At 40.0% G+C, this 18,386-nt stretch overlaps 1 non-coding gene across 1 annotated transcript; it reads right to left on the minus strand.

Annotated features, from left to right (window-relative positions):
* Positions 1-1,336: 1,336 nt before the first annotated feature.
* Positions 1,337-1,409, minus strand: Trnaa-agc. The gene has a single exon. It is a non-coding gene; the product is annotated as a tRNA-Ala (tRNA).
* Between the last annotated feature and the right edge of the window lie 16,977 nt (positions 1,410-18,386).

Here is an 18,386-nt window from a genome sequence, read left to right on the forward strand (position 1 = left end):
ACACCTTCGCACGGATGTGAAACGTGGACGAGGAGCAGTACAAACAAGAAGCTTGTGAAAAGCGGTCTGACAAAAGAATGCTAAGTGTTAGATGGAGTCATCGGATATGAGTAACTAATGAAGATGGATTGGGTCAAATTGGGGATAGTAATACTTATGATAGAACTTGACGAAAAGGAAGTATAAGAGTCATTCTGAGACATCACGGGACTTAATTTGCCAAAGGAGTGAAAAGCGAAGGCTTCACTACAGTAAGTAAGTTCAAACGAAGTCGGCGTCAGTAGTTACACAGAGATGAAGAGACTTGTACAGGACAGACTAACGTGGAGAGCTGTATCAAACAGTTCTTCTCACCGAAGACAACGTTTAAACTGTGTGACTCCTTTAAATTAATTTAAAAAAGGTAAGTAAACTCACACCCCTATATCTTTCGCAACGAACTGCATTTAGATCTAGAAAGAAAGCCAAATAGTAAATGTATTTCATTACAGACCAGTGATAACACATCCATGAAGCAAAACGCGTTTGCTGACAAAGATGCACAATTTCTTGTTGCTGCAGAGACCGATTTAAAATAAATGAAGTCGTCTCAGGTTGTTAGCTGAGTCATGGCATCGTGTTCTCACAACATTTTGACGTGTTTCCTACATGTTATCTTCAGGCCTTAAGATGATGAGTAGAAACCTAATTGAAACGTTGCGACAGCACGACGCCATTAGTAGGCTGATAAACAGAGAAGATTTCATGAATGATGTTCGCCGAGAAAGTCTGAATTCTCGTATAGGTTTTAGAATACTTGCAATATCTAAAACCTGTTCACGACCATGTGTCGGCCATCTGTGTCGTAAATATCAACGATTTTAGTAAGATACGCATCAACGATTTTAGCAAAGTACGCAGTACAGTTAGTTAACAATGGAGTGCCCCGAAGTCAACATTACTAACATTTTACCAGGACGGATGAGCAGTTTGTGCTCTTACGCGCCTAGAGCACTCCTGACTGCCCAGAGTGTGTGTGAATATTGGTTACACATGACGCTACATCGGAAAAGTCGTGTAGTCGCATGATATAGAAACATATCTTAACTGTCAGGGAACGCTCTTGCGTGCATGTGATGTCATGTACACCATATCTAGTATTTAAGTGTGTTGTATTGCGCGTAAATCCAATGATAAAGGGAACTACGTTGAGTTCGGATTGTTTATGTTAATATTTTGTGTATGATCATCCGAGTGGCAGGTGTGCGTTATTGGGAGAAAATTGTTTGGCTTTCTCGAGTGCGTCGCGCTCTAATTCTCTACGTTGATTCTTCGTGACAAGAGCAAAAACTTAGTCTGGAGGCGCCGGGTATCGATCCCGGTACCTCTCACATGCTAAGCGAGCGCTCTACCATCTGAGCTACGCCCCCAGTTGCTACTTACGCACCGGTGGACCCGTTCTCAGACAGTCCTCGAACTCTCAACTTTCACCGCTCCACTTGGAAGTGGTCCAGAGCTCCTTGTACACACTGTGACTGGGCGCCATCATCCAGCCGGGAGACTCAAATGCGTAGACATATGATCCGTTAGTAAGTGCTGTGATAATCTTGTTCAGAAAGTACATCGCTTACTTACCAAATGAAAGGAATCGACTCAAAACAGAGTGAATTTCTTCGAACTTTCGAGCGGTTCTAGGCGCTCCAGTCTGGAACCGCGCGACCGCTAGTTCTAGCTAGTCCTAAGTTCTAGGGGACTGATGACCTCAGATGTTAAGTCCCATAGTGCTCAGAGCCATTTGAACCATTTTCTTCGAACATTCCGCACCACAGTGTTATTTCATTTTACTCCAGACATTTAGAGTAGCAGTACTGCACGTTGTCTAATTGCTGTGTACGAATAGGTATACAAAATGGTATTGTTTCAAAATGAACTAGGAATGGCTTGTCAATTTGATTCTTGGGAAATTAGGACAAGATTTTCACTTGGCACAAATTCCCTACGCAATACGGGTTAAATGATACGCCATCCAACGTGAAACGGCATGCGTCATTAACGAACTGCTTGGTAAATAAGTGTTTACTGTTCTGAAAATGCTGAGCTGTTTCCTGACTACGTATTCCGCACGGATAACACAGAGAATCTGTTTACAAAGTAATGCTATTTAGCGAGATGACACAGTGACTTAGACAGTGGACTCGTATGTAGGGTGATAGTCTTTCAAATCTCCATCCGGCGATTCTGATTTAGGTCTTGCTTAAGGCAAATACTAGGATGGTTACCTTGAAGGACACACTTTAATTGCTTCTACAGCCTTCCCCGAGCCTAACATGGTCCGGTCTGTAATGATTGCGCCTTCGACGCGGCACCAAACCCTAAATGCATTTCTCCTGCGCGTATTTACGAACATTCCTGGCTTGAGTATCCTTGGTGTACTTTTTCGGCTATTATGGAGCGCGTTGTATGTAAAGGAAGTGAAATGAATCGGCAACTCATTTTCTAAACACAGCAAGTACTACCATTACAGGAGAAAGCGAACCGAATACGTTGCCAGGCTGGGAGCACGACATTGCTTATGCCTAGAAGAAAACATGGAGGAGGGGGGTCAATAGTACCGTACACTCCAGTATTCTTACAAGAAGGCAGTTGTCATACTCTGTATGTGCATACGACAATGTCATGCGTAGCACAGCGATGAAACAACCCATTAGTTTGAGGCTGTGAACACATCCTGCATAAAACGAAATATTGACCGGCAAGTTTGCTCCACAATATTCCTTGCGCACCATCACTTTGACAACATTTATTCACGGTGTAATTTGTACGAATCACGTTTCGTCTGCATAAGCCACTAGTCACGATAATTCGTGTGCAGAAATTTTGTAAAATGAGATGGAACTATGTCCTTTCGTTTGCACAAGGTGACCCTTTTATTGTGAAAGCTGTTGAAACCTTATCACATAAACAGAATATTTTGCGTCAGTTTCCTTGTTAGTTCTGATGCCCACCCCCGTGCGACAAAAGCTGTGAAGTTTTCGCAAAGTTGTTTTTCCTCGTAACGTTCATAAAATCGTAGATACCGCTGAGTAGTAATAACCCCTTTATCCACGTCGTCAGTGCGATATTTATTGTATGTACTTTACAACAACTTCTCTGGGGTAGGGACTTGGATTCTACTCCGCTAACGAGGGGATCACGGTAAGCGGCGTAACCGGATTTCCAAGAAACTTGGCTCACTGCCGGAGGGGTCAAACTAATCGAACGCGTGTCTCGGCTTTTCCGTAGACGTTAGACTGTTTCTGAGAAATCGACGATCAAAGTTTTGGCGGTAATTTATGTGTCTCTTACCGAGCAAACAGTTCCACCGAGACGGTGGCACAGTGCCTTTCGCGCCCCGGATTGGGAAGTCGACAACTATTTTCGTTTTTATTTTTGTTTTTCATTTATCTATCCGTGTTCGAGAGGATTACTACACGAATATTTTCCAATGTATATTGAAATGAATGAATTAAAAGAAAAGCAATTAATGAGTGGAAAAATTATTTGAAATTGTTTTCTGTGAAATTCCTGTAGTGTATAGTGACCATCATCAATTGCAAACGCCAATTATTGGAAAAGTAAACCGTTATGAGTGGTATGCCGCGAAATTATTGACGGCGCTTTGAATTTTCAGCGATGTTAACGGGGTTTTGTTTCCAGAGTGGGATCCTTAACGAGAAATGTCACTGTGGCAAATCCGTTTTGGCGCGACGCTCGTGGTATTCGGAATCTGTTTCGAGTGTTCCACGATCAATATCATCCAAGGAAATGCATACCAAATGTTCTTGAAGAGTAAACATAAGAATGAAATTATGAAGTAGGAACGGATATAAGAATGAAATATGAGAATTGAAAAAGATTGTAACCCATGAACATATATTGTATAATAAATGTGCGAGACTTATTGTGAAACCTAGATGTAATTTTACAATTAATAAAACGGCCCTGTACGCCCTAACTTTATAAGAAAGATTCATGAAGTAACTTTCTACGAACATGGCTAGGTAAATGACAAAAAGAATAAAAACAAGTTTCGAACAAGGGTCCCAAAGTGAGCGGCCGCGGATCTAGTCACTGTATCACCAGATGGGCTGAGCTTATCGCCCGCTAAAAGGCACCTCAAGTACATCGAAAACTTTGACGGTCGTTTTCTCAGAAACTGTCGAGTATCTGCGGATAAGCCAAGACACGTGTTCGCTTATTTAGGCTCCTCTTCTACTGAGCGAAGCTTCTGGGAAATCGGGTTATGGTACTTACAGTGCTCTCCTCGTAAGTATTGTGAACCTCCTTCCGTTTTTTGTACGTTGTAGACTTACTGAACTTTTAACATTTTGCTTCCACGTTCTGTAACTTATTGCGTCAGCACTGCCACTCTTTTCTGCTTCTCGTCGTCAATAACTTTAATGAAGGTAATAACAAGCGAAGGAGTTTTCCTCGATCACTTTCCGTGTTAGCGTTGCGAGATAACAACACACTTGACTTTGAACTGGAACGTGGCTTCAGTTGGTCACGTGCCCAAGTTGGTTCCCTCTGCGACCAGGTGCAGGTCGATTAATACCCCTCATTTACTCTTGTAAACGTATGATTTCGCGCCAAGTGTTACATTATGTGAATTGATGAACCACATAGTATTAAAAAGTTGCTTGATCCAAGAGATATATTTCTAACGGCGAGTGCATAATATGAAGATGTTTTGCAGGGTACAGAATTCAACTATTCTAAAGTTAGTTGTCGGATATAGTTATTTGCCCCGAGTGGTATATTTCAGCGGAACTCTTGTTTTTCACAATTGACTGTAAGCACTTTCTTCACCGCTCAGCAGTGTGTTAAGAGCAACTTTCGGTGTCAAATCAGCGTCTAGAACTCTGCATTGATCCTATCAGATGCGATTAAGGGCATTCCGGTCGCTCCGGAACTGGCTCGCAGCCAGTGCAACTTGGCTGCGGTGCGGGCAGTCTGCACGGCACGGCGGAAAACTACTTTCAAGAAGTACTTCCGTGTGCCAGCAGCAACGTGATGCGCATGCGCTGCGGGTAGCGGATGTAACAACACACTCACTACGGCCAAATATTAGAGTGTGTTGCTGCATCGAGAGGATAATACTACAGGATTAATTTTGAGGCTGATAACAGTGTGCGTTTTAGAGCTGCACGGAAATGGAAATCTAAGGAGAAGTTCACACCCATTTCAACGAGCTGAGCAACTGACTATTGAGCTTTTATGCTGGAAACCTCGAGATATCGACGGTGCCTTTGGGAAGACTGCTTATCACCGTATGGTTGTCGATTATTTATCAATGTTTTCGAATCTGTGTAGTTGAAAAATATCCATCGTTGGAATTTGATACTTCGTGGCTGCTGAAGCAGCAAAATGCCATTTCTGGCTAGTAAACAACGTGCCATTTTTCTGTTAAATTACGAAGCTTGGTGCTGTGGATAATAGCCACTATTGACGATGAGCCGTCCTCGGAGAGAATGGTGGGTCCGGTAGTTCCACTGTGTTTTCTGAGGGGAGTCAATTGTATACTGGTAATGTCTCTTTTTTTCCCCAGAACTTACAGTTCTACAATTTAGGTGAATATGATATCTACGTGTAATATTAGCATACTAAAGACACAGTCGTGCATGAAACTAGCAATGACGGTGAAAAGTGTATGCAAATCTGCAAAACTTCCGCCTTTAGAGTTTTGTTTCATTTACGCCCTCCAATCATTAATGAGACGGAATTATACTTTCTCGTTTCCGTTATTTTACTTGCAATCGCAATATGGATTACATTATGTGCTAGGAAACTATATTGTGACGAATTTCAGTCCATATAACGATTCCAGATCGAAAAGAGCTTGCAGGGCCTCAGAAAAATTGAAACTGAAATTTGTGGGAAGTTCTATGGGACCAAACTAATGAGGTCATTGGTCCCTAAGTTTACGCACTACTTAATGTAACTTAAACTAACTTACGCTAAGGACAACACACACTCCCATGCCCGATGAAGGACTCGAACCTCCGACGGGGGCAGTCGCGCGAACCGTGACAAGGCGCTCCAGACCGCACGGTTATCCCGCGCGGCAGGGCCTCAGAATACGGTTTCCTACCAGGATCGGGTATAGTGCTTGTAACGGTAACACCGACCACCTTAAACGGCAATCGATGCTAACGTTAAATCCCTGCGAGGGATTTTTGAGTAAGTTGTGACCGTGAGATAACAGATAACCTAATGGGAACAGAACAATCAGGCTGGGATTCCTTTCCGAAACACTGCACCAGAGTGTAACCAACAGCAAACAGATGGGTCAGGAATGGACGTTCTCCCAGCGCAAAAGCAAGCTGCAATATTGCGTATTAATATCGGTCGCCAGCCTAATTAGGCATTCTTGTGTCAAGCAATATAATAAAGCAGAAGGCAATGCTAAGGCTAACCTAAGCTACCTTGACAGACACTAAACTCTTTCTTTATATCTGTTCACACTACAATACAGGAACCTAACCTTGCAAATAAATGTACTACTAAAATGGTAGTCAGACAACCACATGGCCAATGAGATAGCAAACAGTAACATGTGCCTCTCAACAACACGTACCTTAAATGAACTAAATGCAGCAGTTCGTAGACCGTATCACCAACACACATTAAACTAATAGCAATGCTAAACAGGAAAAAGCATGTAATGATTCTGAGTTAAATCAGGGGTCTATTAATGATCATACTCTACATTGCTTAGTACAGGGTCTCTGTGCCTGTGCATTGACCAACTTGTTGTAGAATAGCTAACACAGTAAATATTTATTTCTTAAGTTCGGTTTGAAGTAATTAAATAGAATACAAATGTAACTACACTGGCTCTGAAGGAGCTATTGATTTGCTTTACTAACGAAGTAGCCTAGCACATAAGGGCCTTCAAACTTTCATGGTTTGAAGAACCATGCTCATTAAAAAAACTACAGAAGTATGTATGAGAAATGGTAAGTATTATCATCAGTAATTATTAATTAAGTAAAGAAGAACAAAGTATAAATCTTTAAATAACAGTCGTGCTTTGATAAGCAGTCTTTTAACCTACTCAAAATATAGTTGTCTGTGCAAATGCCAACACAACGTTAAATCCAAGTTCAAACACTTTCTCATGAAATGAACGCTGATAAAACTTCGTACTTCTGATAAAAGTTCATAAATGCAGCAATTTATAATCTTTTTCAATTCAAATCAATATTATTGTTGTTTTAACTAACAACTTTTCTACTTTCAGGCAGCTTTTCAAGGAAGGCAAGTTATTTAAGATAATGACTGCAGATTAATTTAAAAATGCCCTGGAAATGAAGTTCTCAGAATATGAAACTGAACTTTCGACTCTATAACTCCATACATTAGAAAGCTATCACAACTAATTTTACAGCTGGCGAATAAACTAGGACACTTGGAATTAAATTCACAAGGATAGGATTCCTGTCCAGGTTTCTGATTTGGGATAATCGCAGGTGTAAGATAGAGTTTTTAGCAACACCACAATTATTATTAAAATCAACCAAATTTCACAAACACCTTAGTCCACTTACAGGGTGCCAAATGGACACAATTTAGATGAAGGCTGGTGGCACTGGTGGTGTAATTTGTAGTGGCTGTTAACCTGGCGACGATGCAGTCATGGCAGTAGTGTTGGCCTCGGCCTGTTACAGCTCATTTTGACGTCGGAACTATATTTTTACAGGGCCAAAAACCATGCTATGATAATAGTATCACCAGATGCAGCATCCGAGGCCCATACATACTGCTATTAAGTTCCTCTGGCCTCAAAACTCCAAGAACATGAGCCACAATGATCCGCTAGTGCTAGCGAGATGTTAACCAAAGCACTGCTCGGCCCAGACTCCTTAACCGTCACAAAAGACGCCACTTGTGCGCCAACCACACCATTTTCACTCCGCCAGCCTACTTCCTTAGCTGCGGGGCTTCCCCCACGTCTTTTAGGTTCAGTCCTACATTCCCTAACTATGGAACAAGTTATTTACAGTACATTATATAACAACCATTCCAGTAGTTATTTAAACCAAGAAGCACAGTTTAATCAACATCGTTCAAAAAGTTCCCATAACTGAAATATGTATACACTGTCAAAGAATTGCCGTGGCAGATACAACACTCTACATATGCAGAACTACAAACTGACATAGAAACACCGATACAAATACAAAATAGGTCGAAAATAGGTGTTACATGCTGAGCCGTATGTGCTGGCATTACGGATGGTTTCACTATTTTAGCCTGATACTGATTAATCTTGTATCACGATATTTGCCACTGTGCGTAAGCCATTGTTATTCTAGCCCACTTGTCTAAGGTTTGATTTGCAAAATGCTGCTATCCAGAATGTTTGTCAGGTTCAGATTTCTAGCGTATTCGAAATGTCCAACATGGTGAATTAAGTTATTTCAGTAAGCGTCAAATATTTTACTCATGCAACAGTAATGTTTTGTTTCGATTCGAACGTTACTGGTAACAGCAAAGGTGCTGATCATTTATTGTGGACGTGACTGGAAAGTGTAATAGAGGCGTGCTACCATTATAATCACAATGATGAAAATGGCTTTAAAATAGCTGGTTGGTGACAGAATAATAGTCACAGGCTGTTTCTGGACCCACTTATTATTCTTACGCGTTTCGGGCTCTGCCCATTTCAGATGACAGGTTGAGAAATTGGCAAAAGAAAATTTTTTTTTTACTATCTTGCAAGGTTACACAAATGTCTTAAAAGAGGACACATGCCCAAACACAACTGAACATCAAAGACATTTAAATACGGCCGATACATAATTACTAGTAATAATTACATCTGTTGCAATATTGATACTATTTTTTCTTATATTACAAAGAAAAGTAATACCAACAGTAGGCACAGACAGATTTAGAGACTTGCAGGGTTTTAGTGACACACTCTTCTGACGTTGGATGGCGTAAGTGCTTTGACGCTGCCGTATATCACCTGCACGTAATTAAAAGTGGTAATTTGAGTACATATTATGGACATAAAGTATGTACAGATAGTTTCCTTACATTATGAATAAAAATTAATGCGAACTTGAGGTAAAGACAAGTTTGAAATACATACAGAGTTTTCAGTAAAGACATTTTATAATTTTATGCAGAAGACATGTAGTAAAAAGAGGAACAAAACTAGGAGCCTGTGTCTAGAGCTAAAAGTTGCTAAATAAACCATAAAATACGCAGGAGAACACAACCTAACCGAATGAAATATGGGAATGCAGTGTTTTGTTCGCATTTTTACTCTTCATTTGTTCGGCAACCATTCGCCAAAAATGCTGAAGAACCATTGTCTACTGCTAGTGACCTACTCATTAACTATTAGCTTTTGGGTTTAACGGCGGATAGTGTAAATTTCAATCTCTTCCATGATATCTAGTGTTCTACCTTTCTGTTCCGAATATTTAAAAAAAAACTATTTACTTTTGAATCCGTTGGATTTCCAAATAATTAGATTAGATTCAAATTTAAATAATCAACTAGAACAGACTTAATTATTTCGCCACACTGTTGTCACCCGGCCGCACATAAACGAGCTGACTTTACTTCAATTTTTTATGAGACTGCAAAACTTGTTTTAAATAGTGATACGACTGATTGGGAAATTGACACAATGGTTCAAGGTGGGGAAGCAAATGGATTTACCGATAAAGCAATTGAAAACCTAAGTATAAAATTTTTCTGAAAGGTGGCGAAACAAACAGTCTGTACTAAAATTCAGTCGCCCATATTTCTCATTCTTATATCGGCTCATACTCCGAAAAAACTGCCAACGTTTTTAAAAATCTGACATATAAGTTGGTTTTCGAATAAATAATAAACTAGGTCTGATTTTGCGCCAGAGCGTAGATGAGGGTACACAAATACAGCGACGAAGATAATTATAAAATAAGGTGCGGGTCATGTATTAGTTTTTATAGACGAGTAGAGAATTTAAGATAAGATCAGGGAGCACACATATGCCAGAAACGGCAGCACCCTTGGTTGTCACCTGAGAGAGCAAAATCACTGTTTACAGTCAATCGAAAATAGCCTAAGTATTTTACACTCGTAACAAAAAGGCAGAACAATAGATATCATCAAAGAGCTTGAAATTTGCACTAACCGCCGTTCAATCCCGGATCTAATAACTGGTGAAGAGATCACCATCAACAGACAATGGTTCTATAGCATTTTTGACGAGTTTTTTTCCGAACAAATAGAAGGTAAAAATAAGAAAAACAATCTGTCCTCAACAAATGGTAAAAATGTGAACAGAAATCTGAATTTCCATACTTCATCCGGTTAGGTTGCGTTCTTCTGCGTGTTTTGTGGTTTGTTTAGCAACTATTACCTCTAGACACAGGCTCCTAGTTTTGTTTCTCTTTTTACTGCATGTCTTCTGCATAAAATGTCTTTGCTGAAAACGGTGTATGTATTTCAAACTTATCTTTACCTCATGTTGGCATTAACTTTTATTTGTAATGTAATAAAAATCCGTATAAATATTACAATAGATATTGCAGTTATCACTAGGAATTATATTTCGGTCATACAGCGCAGCGCCGCAGCACTTACGCCATCCAACGTCAACGAGCTCTCTTATGTGGGACTGTCTGGCAGCCACATAACTCGGTTGTAAACAGCATACACGCTAGGTCATAAAGGTATTTGCTGAGTGGACTAATGAACTTTACGTTTCCTTCGATGTTAATTGTCATTCTTGTCAAAGTTGTACATTCATTTTGTACTAAAAAAATGGTATGTATTCTGTTTTAAATGTCTTTAATATTCAGTTGTGTTTTAGCATATGTCCTCATTTAAGACAGGTGTGTAATTTTGCAAGATTTAAAAAAAAATTGTTAGCAATTTGAAGATGGGCAGAGCCTAAAACGCGTAGTGATAATAAATGGGTCCAGAAACTTCCTGCGACTACTATCTTGCGACCAACCTGCCATTTTAAAGCCATTTTCATCATGATGATCACTTACACTCGGTAGCAGCATCTTCTTACGCACCTCTGATACTTGCTTGTTGATCGGTGTGTTTTTGACGAACGTTGATGAAAGTTGATTGAAATAGCTGACTGTAGGCACATCTGTAGAAGAGAATGATACACTTCACGTGGATAATTAAGTATGAGAAAGCTTTGTGCGAGATGTATGTAACTGGAGATTCTCCTTCCAAAAACTGCGCTGGTGTTACTATTTCCTCACGGTCTCCAATAAAGACCGTTTCAAGTTTATATGGAACAGTAGCGGGTGTTTACAAAATATGATTTATCACTGGTTACCCTAACACTTTAATCTCCAGATTTCTGTGTTCTCTAGAGTTGGTGTCATGTCTGATTATTTTGACTATATGCTATGTGTCTATATCCATAATGTAAAGCAATACTAAATTATTGACCACGTTCTGTCTATTGTGATATTTTCTATTGTGCATGTATTTATATCAGTGCAACCCGTTCGCCATATGCATTAATAAAATCACGTAAAAATTAAAGAGCAGTAATTCTCCCAGTTCAGTGAGCTTATATATATTGGAACTGAACAATTTTTGCATTCCCCTTACTTAACAGTCATATACAACCGTTCGCTCGACGAAAGATCCGTAACCAAAGACTGGAAAGTTGCACACGTCAAACCAATATTTAAAAAAGGCAGTAGGAGTAATCCACTAAATTACAGGCCCATATCATTAATGACGATATGCAGGAGGATTTTGGAACGTACATTGTGTTCGAACATTATGAAGTACCTCGAAGAGAACGGTCTATTGACGCCCAATCAACACGGGTTTAGAAAACGTCTTTCTTGTGAAACACAACTAGTTCTTTAGTCGCACGAAGTGTTGTGTGCTATTGACAAGGGATTTCAAATTGATTCCGTATTTCTATATTTCCAGAAGGCTTTTGACACTGTGCCACACAAGCGGCTTGTAATTAAATTGCGTGCTTACGGAACATCGTCTCAGTTATGTGACTGGATTCGTGATTTCCTGTCAGAGAGGTCACAGTTCGTAGTAATTTGCGGAAAGTCATCGAGTAAGACAGAAGTGATTTCTGGCTTTCCCCAAGGTGGTGTTACACGTCCTCTGCTGTTCCTTATCTATGATTTAGGAGACAATATGAGCAGCCGTCTTAGGTTGTTTGCAAATGATTCTGTCGTTTACCGACTAGTAAAGTCATTAGGTGATCAAAAGAAATTGCAAAACAGTTCAGAAAAGATATCTGTATGATGCAAAAATTGGCAATGAACCCTAAATAGCGAAAAATGCGAGGTCATCTGCATGAGTGCTGAAAGGGATCCGTTAAACTTCGGTTACATGATAAATCAGTGAAATCTAAAGACCATAAATTCAACTAAATACCTAGGAATGACTATTAGAACAATTTGAATTGGAAGGAACATATAGAATGTGTTGTGGGGAAGGCTAACCAAAGACTGCGTTTTATTGGCAGGACACTTGGAAAATGTAACAGATCTACTTAGAGACTGCCAACACTACGCTTGTCCGTCATCTTTCTCGTAGAATACTGCTGCGCGGTGTGGGATCTTTACCAGATAGGGCTGACGATGTACATCGAAAAAATTCAAAGAAGAGCAGCACGTTTTGTATTATCGCGAAATAGGGGAGAGAGTGTCACTGAAATGATACATTATTTGGGGTAGACATCTTTAAAACAAAGGCGTCTTTCGTTGCTGCAGAATCTTCTCACAAAATTCCAATTACCAACTTTCTCCTACTTATGCGAAAATGTTTTGTTAACGTCGACCTACATAGGGAGAAACGATCATCACAACAAAGTGAGGGAAACTAGAGCTCGCACGGAAAGATATAGGTGTTCATTTTTTCCACGCTCTGTACGAGACCGGAATAATAGAGATTATTATGAAGGTGGTTCGATGAACTCCTGACAGGCGCTAAAATGTGATTTGCAGAGTATCAATGTAAATGTACATGTAGAAGATAGTTGATTTGTAGGATCAGTCTGTCAAAGGCAAGTGCCAGGCTGTGCATAATACGTCATAGTTACATTAAGGAAGGATACAGCACTTCGAAACTATTCTAACAGGATGGTAATGCTTTCATTACTTTGTCTGTGTTCCACCTATTTGTTTGAAAGCGCTCAAGTACAACAAAATAATATGAGATTGTGAGATAGGGTAGTCAAGAAAAGGACGCTCTGTAGTGGACGTCATAGAACGAATGGAAACTGACTTTCACAGTCAGCTGTACGTAAAACACATTATACAGCAAACAATTAAATTTACGTTTGAACATTGTCTTTTCTCGCTACAATGACATCGTTATTATTTAGGCTGTAGTCAATAATTTTTTGATACCTGAAGGTAGAAACCGGTAGTAAATGAATAATTATTTTATCAGCACGTCTTGACAGTTTGATATTTAATACTTTTCAGAGCACGAAGTCGTGTTTGTCAAGCATGGCGCAGAGCTGGTGATTGAAGAGTGGACTGTGGACAGCAACTATAAAGACCGAAGGCAGTTAGTCGGATGTATCTAAAATTAAATGGCGAGAGCAGAAGTTTGAGAATGTGTAGTTTCTTGTATATTGCTTGGAAATGAGAGCGTGCATTCTCTGAACGCGTTGTTGAAAGTGAAAAACAGATTATGTGGGTAAATTCTACGATGAGAGTACGTACACCAGTAAATTTATGACTTCACGATATTCCAGTCTATTACACGTAATGGAAAAGCACGCTACAGGACTCAATTAATTAGTAAACAGTACTGACCGAATATTATTGACACTTACAGCTTCATTATAACACATAACACTGATCTACATACTACTTATTTTCTATGTAATGAGACAGCAGTTTTATTTTAATTTTTAAGGTCTTGGTTTAAATAGTAATTTTTTTTTCAGTGGATAAAATAAGACTATTTTATCAATTACAGACGGATGTAGGAATTAAAGTTTCAGAATTAGCAAAGGAATGGAGACGTGTGCATGAGTGGGGCCACCTTTAAGTCTGAAATAACATTGTTTATTTCACATACACAAGAACTTAAACAAAAAACGATTGAAATCAATAGGGCATCGTGGAGGTAGGAATAAAAATAAACTACATCGATACCAAATTCATACATAGTAAAATTACGCTTTAAATACAAATAATTATTTTGATGTAGCATGATCGGTATGTTTGATACATTTGTGAAAGAAATTTGAGTAGATTGGTACTTATTTTTCATGCAATAACTTCTTAGTAGCTGGAAAAGTTACAATTTTTTCATCAACTTCCGTTAGCACTGAGCTTTTATTTCTGAGAGACTATGAAAGAAATAATAAAATTTGCAAATTAGTGTCCTGCAAATAAAACTGACAATTTTGTGTTTTTATTTTTAATAGTTCACATGAAAATGTTCATTATGTGGCAGGAAAGTTAATTTGCGGAGAACGCTGTCTTAAGTTGCAACAGCAACTTGATGACGAGTTCTCTAGGGCCTCAGAAAATCCTTTTGGCGGTCTGATACTTCATCTACGCATCTTTCAACAACTTTTGTCACTTGTCTAGCTTGCCTCACCAAATCAGTCTTTTATCAGCTCTCTCACAGTCTATGAATGCCATAGTACTGATCATATATTTTCTAGAGTACATCACAATAATTCTTCTTTTGTTTCCTGTGACAACACCATCTTATACTCCGAAGTATGGAGTGCAATATTCTGTGTCTGTCTACAGATCTTGACTATTTCCATGTATTATGACCGAAGGGATCAAACATTTAGTGCAAATAAATGGATACCAGGGATCAGAGCATGTGTACCCGTATAACCACAGTCTACAAAAAGCTGTCGTGGACATTACGAATCCCCATGAACCATGGACTTTGCCGTTGGTGGGGAGGCTTGCGTGCCTCAACGATACAGATAGCCGTACCGTAGGTGCAACCACAACGGAGGGGTATCTGTTGAGAGGCCAGACAAACGTGTGGTTCCTGAAGAGGGGCAGCAGCCTTTTCAGTAGTTGCAGGGGCAACAGTCTGGATGATTGACTGATCTGGCCCTGTAACACTAACCAAAACGGCCTTGCTGTTGTGGTACTGCGAACGGCTGAAAGCAAGGGGAAACTACAGCCGTAATTTTTCCCGAGGGCATGCAGCTTTACTGTATGATTAAATGATGTTGGCAACCTTTTGGGTAAAATATTCCGGAGGTAAAATAGTCCCCCATTCGGATCTCCGGGCGGGGACTACTCAGGAGCACTTCGTTATCAGGAGAAAGAAAACTGCCGTTCTACGGATCGGAGCGCGGAATGTCAGATCCCTTAATCGGGCAGGTAGGTTAGAAAATTTAAAAAGGGAAATGGATAGGTTAAAGTTAGATATAGTGGGAATTAGAGAAGTTCGGGGCAGGAGGAAGAAGACTTTTGGTCAGGTGAATACAGGGTTATAAATACAAAATCAAATAGGGGTAATGCAGGAGTAGGTTTAATAACGAATAAAAAAATAGGAGTGCGGGTAAGCTACTACAAACAGCATAGTGATCACATTATTGTGGCCAAGATAGACACGACGTCCGCTCATACTGCAGTAGTACAAGTTTAATGGCAACTAGCTCTGCAGATGTTGAAGAAATTGATGAAATGTATGATGAGATAAAAGAAATTATTCGTGTAGTGAAGGGAGACGAAAATTTAATAGTTATGAGTGACTGGAATTCGACAGTAGGAAAAGGAAGAGAAGGAAACGTTGTAGGTGAATATGGATTGGGGCTAAGAAATGAAAGAGGAAGCCGTCTGGTAGAATTTTGCACAGAGCATAACTTAATCATAGCTAACACTTGGTTGAAGAATCATGAAAGAAAGTTGTATACATGGAAGAACCCTGGAGATACTAAAAGTTATCAGATAGATTATATAATGGTAAGACAGAGATTTAGGAACCAGATTTTAAATTGTAAGACATTTCCAGGGGCAGATGTGGCCTCTGACCACAATCTATTGGTTATGAACTGTAGATTAGAACTGAAGAAACTGCAAAAAGGTGGGAATTTAAGGAGATGGGACCTGGATAAACTGAAAGAACCAGAGGTCGTACAGAGTTTTAGGGAGAGCATAAGGGAACAATTGGCAAGAATGGAGGAAAGAAATACAGTAGAAAAAGAATGGGTAGCTTTGAGGAATGAAATAGTGAAGGCAGCAGAGGATCAAGCAGGTAAAAAGACGAGGGCTAGTAGAAATCCTTGGGTAACAGAAGAGATACTGATTTTAATTGATGAAAGGAGAAAATACAAAAATGCAGTAAGTGAAGCAGGCAAAAAGGAATACAAACGTCTCAAAAATGATATCGACAGGAAGTGCAAAATGACTAAGCAGGGATGGCGGGAGGACAAATGTAAGGATGTAGAGACTTATCTCACGAGGTTGGTTGGTTGTGTTGGGGAAGGAGACCAGACAGCGAGGTCATCGGTCTCATCGGATTAGGGAAGGACAGGGAAGGAAGTCGGCCGTGCCCTTTGAAAGGAACCATCCCGGCATTTGCCTGGAGCGATTTAGGGAAATCACGGAAAACCTAAATCAGGATGGCCGGACGCGGGATTGAACCGTCGTCCTCCCGAATGCGAGTCCAGTGTCTAACCACTGCGCCACCTCGCTCGGTTATCTCACGAGGGGTAAGATAGATACTGCCTACATGAAAATTAAGGAGACCTTTGGAGAAAAGAGGACCACTTACATGAATATCAAGAGCTCAGATGGAAACCCAGTTCTAAGCAAAGAAGGGAAAGTAGAAAGGTGGAAGGAGTATATAGAGGGTCTATACAGGGATGATGTTCCTGAGGACAATATTATGGAAATCGAAGAGGAGGTAGGTGAAGATGAAATGGGAGATATGATACTGCGTGAAGAGTTTGACAGAGCACTGAAAGACCTAAGTCGAAACAAGGCCCCGGGAGTAGACAACATTCCATTAGAACTACTGACAGCCTTGGGAGAGCCAGGCCTAACAAAACTCTACCATTTGGTGAGCAAGATGTATGAGACAGGCGAAATTTCCTTAGAGTTCAAGAAGAATATAGTAATTCCGATCCCAAAGAAAGCAAGTGTTGACAGATGTGAAAATTACCGAACTATCAGTTTAATAACTCACAGATCCAAAATACTAACGCGAATTCTTTACAGACGATTGGAAAACTGGTATTAGCTGACCTCGGGGAAGATCAGTTTGGATTCCGTAGAAATGTTGGAACACTTGAGGAAATACTACCCCACGACTTATCTTAGAAGAAAGATTAAGGAAAGGCAAACCTACGTTTCTAGCATTTGTAGACTTAGAGAAAGCTTTTGACAATGTTGACTGGAATACTCTCTTTCAAAATCTGAAGGTGTCAGGGGTAAAATACAGGGAGCGAAAGGCTATTTACAATTTGTACAGAAACCAGATGGCAGTTATAAGAGTCGAGGGACATGAAAGGGAAGCAGTGGTTGGGAAGGGAGTGAGATAGGGTTGTAGCCTCTCCCCGATGCTATTCAATCTGTACATTGAGCAAGCAGTAAAGGAAACAAAAGATAAGTTCGGATTTGGTGTTAAAATGCATGGAGAAGAAATAAAAACTTTGAGGTTTGCCGATGTAATTCTGTCAGACAGCAAAGGACTTGGAAGAGCAGTTGAGCGGAATGGACAGTGTCTTGAAAGGAGGGTATAAGATGAACATCAACAAAAGCAAAACGAGTATAATGGAATATAGTCAAATTCAGCCGGGTTATACTGAGGGAATTTGATTAGGAAATGAGACACTTAAAGTAGTAAAGGAGTTTTGCTATTTGGGGAGCAAAATAACTGATGATGGTCGAAGTAGAGAGGATATAAAATGTAGACTGGCAATGGCAAGGAAAGCGTTTCTGAAAAAGAGAAATTTGTTAACATCGAGTATAGATTTAAGTGTCAGGAAGTCGTTTCTGAAGGTATTTGTATGGAGTGTAGCCATGTATGGAAGTGAAACATGGACGATAACTAGTTTAGACAAGAAGAGAAAAATGGTTCAAATGGCTCTGAGCACTATGGGACTCAACGGCTGAGGTCATTAGTCCCCTAGAACTTAGAACTAGTTAAACCTAACTAACTTAAGGACATCACAAACATCCATGCCCGAGGCAGGATTCGAACCTGCGACCGGAGCGGTCTTGCGGTTCCAGACTGCAGCGCCTTTAACCGCACGGCCACTTCGGCCGGCACAAGAAGAGAACAGAAGCTTTCGAAATGTGGTGCTACAGAAGAATGATGAAGATTAGATGGGTAGATCACATAACTAATGAGGAGGTATTGAATAGAATTGGGGAGAAGAGGGGTTTGTGGCACAACTTGACTAGAAGAAGGGATCG

The sequence above is a fragment of the Schistocerca americana genome, chromosome 1 (assembly GCF_021461395.2).
Source record: "Schistocerca americana isolate TAMUIC-IGC-003095 chromosome 1, iqSchAmer2.1, whole genome shotgun sequence".
Classification (NCBI taxonomy): domain Eukaryota; kingdom Metazoa; phylum Arthropoda; class Insecta; order Orthoptera; family Acrididae; genus Schistocerca; species Schistocerca americana.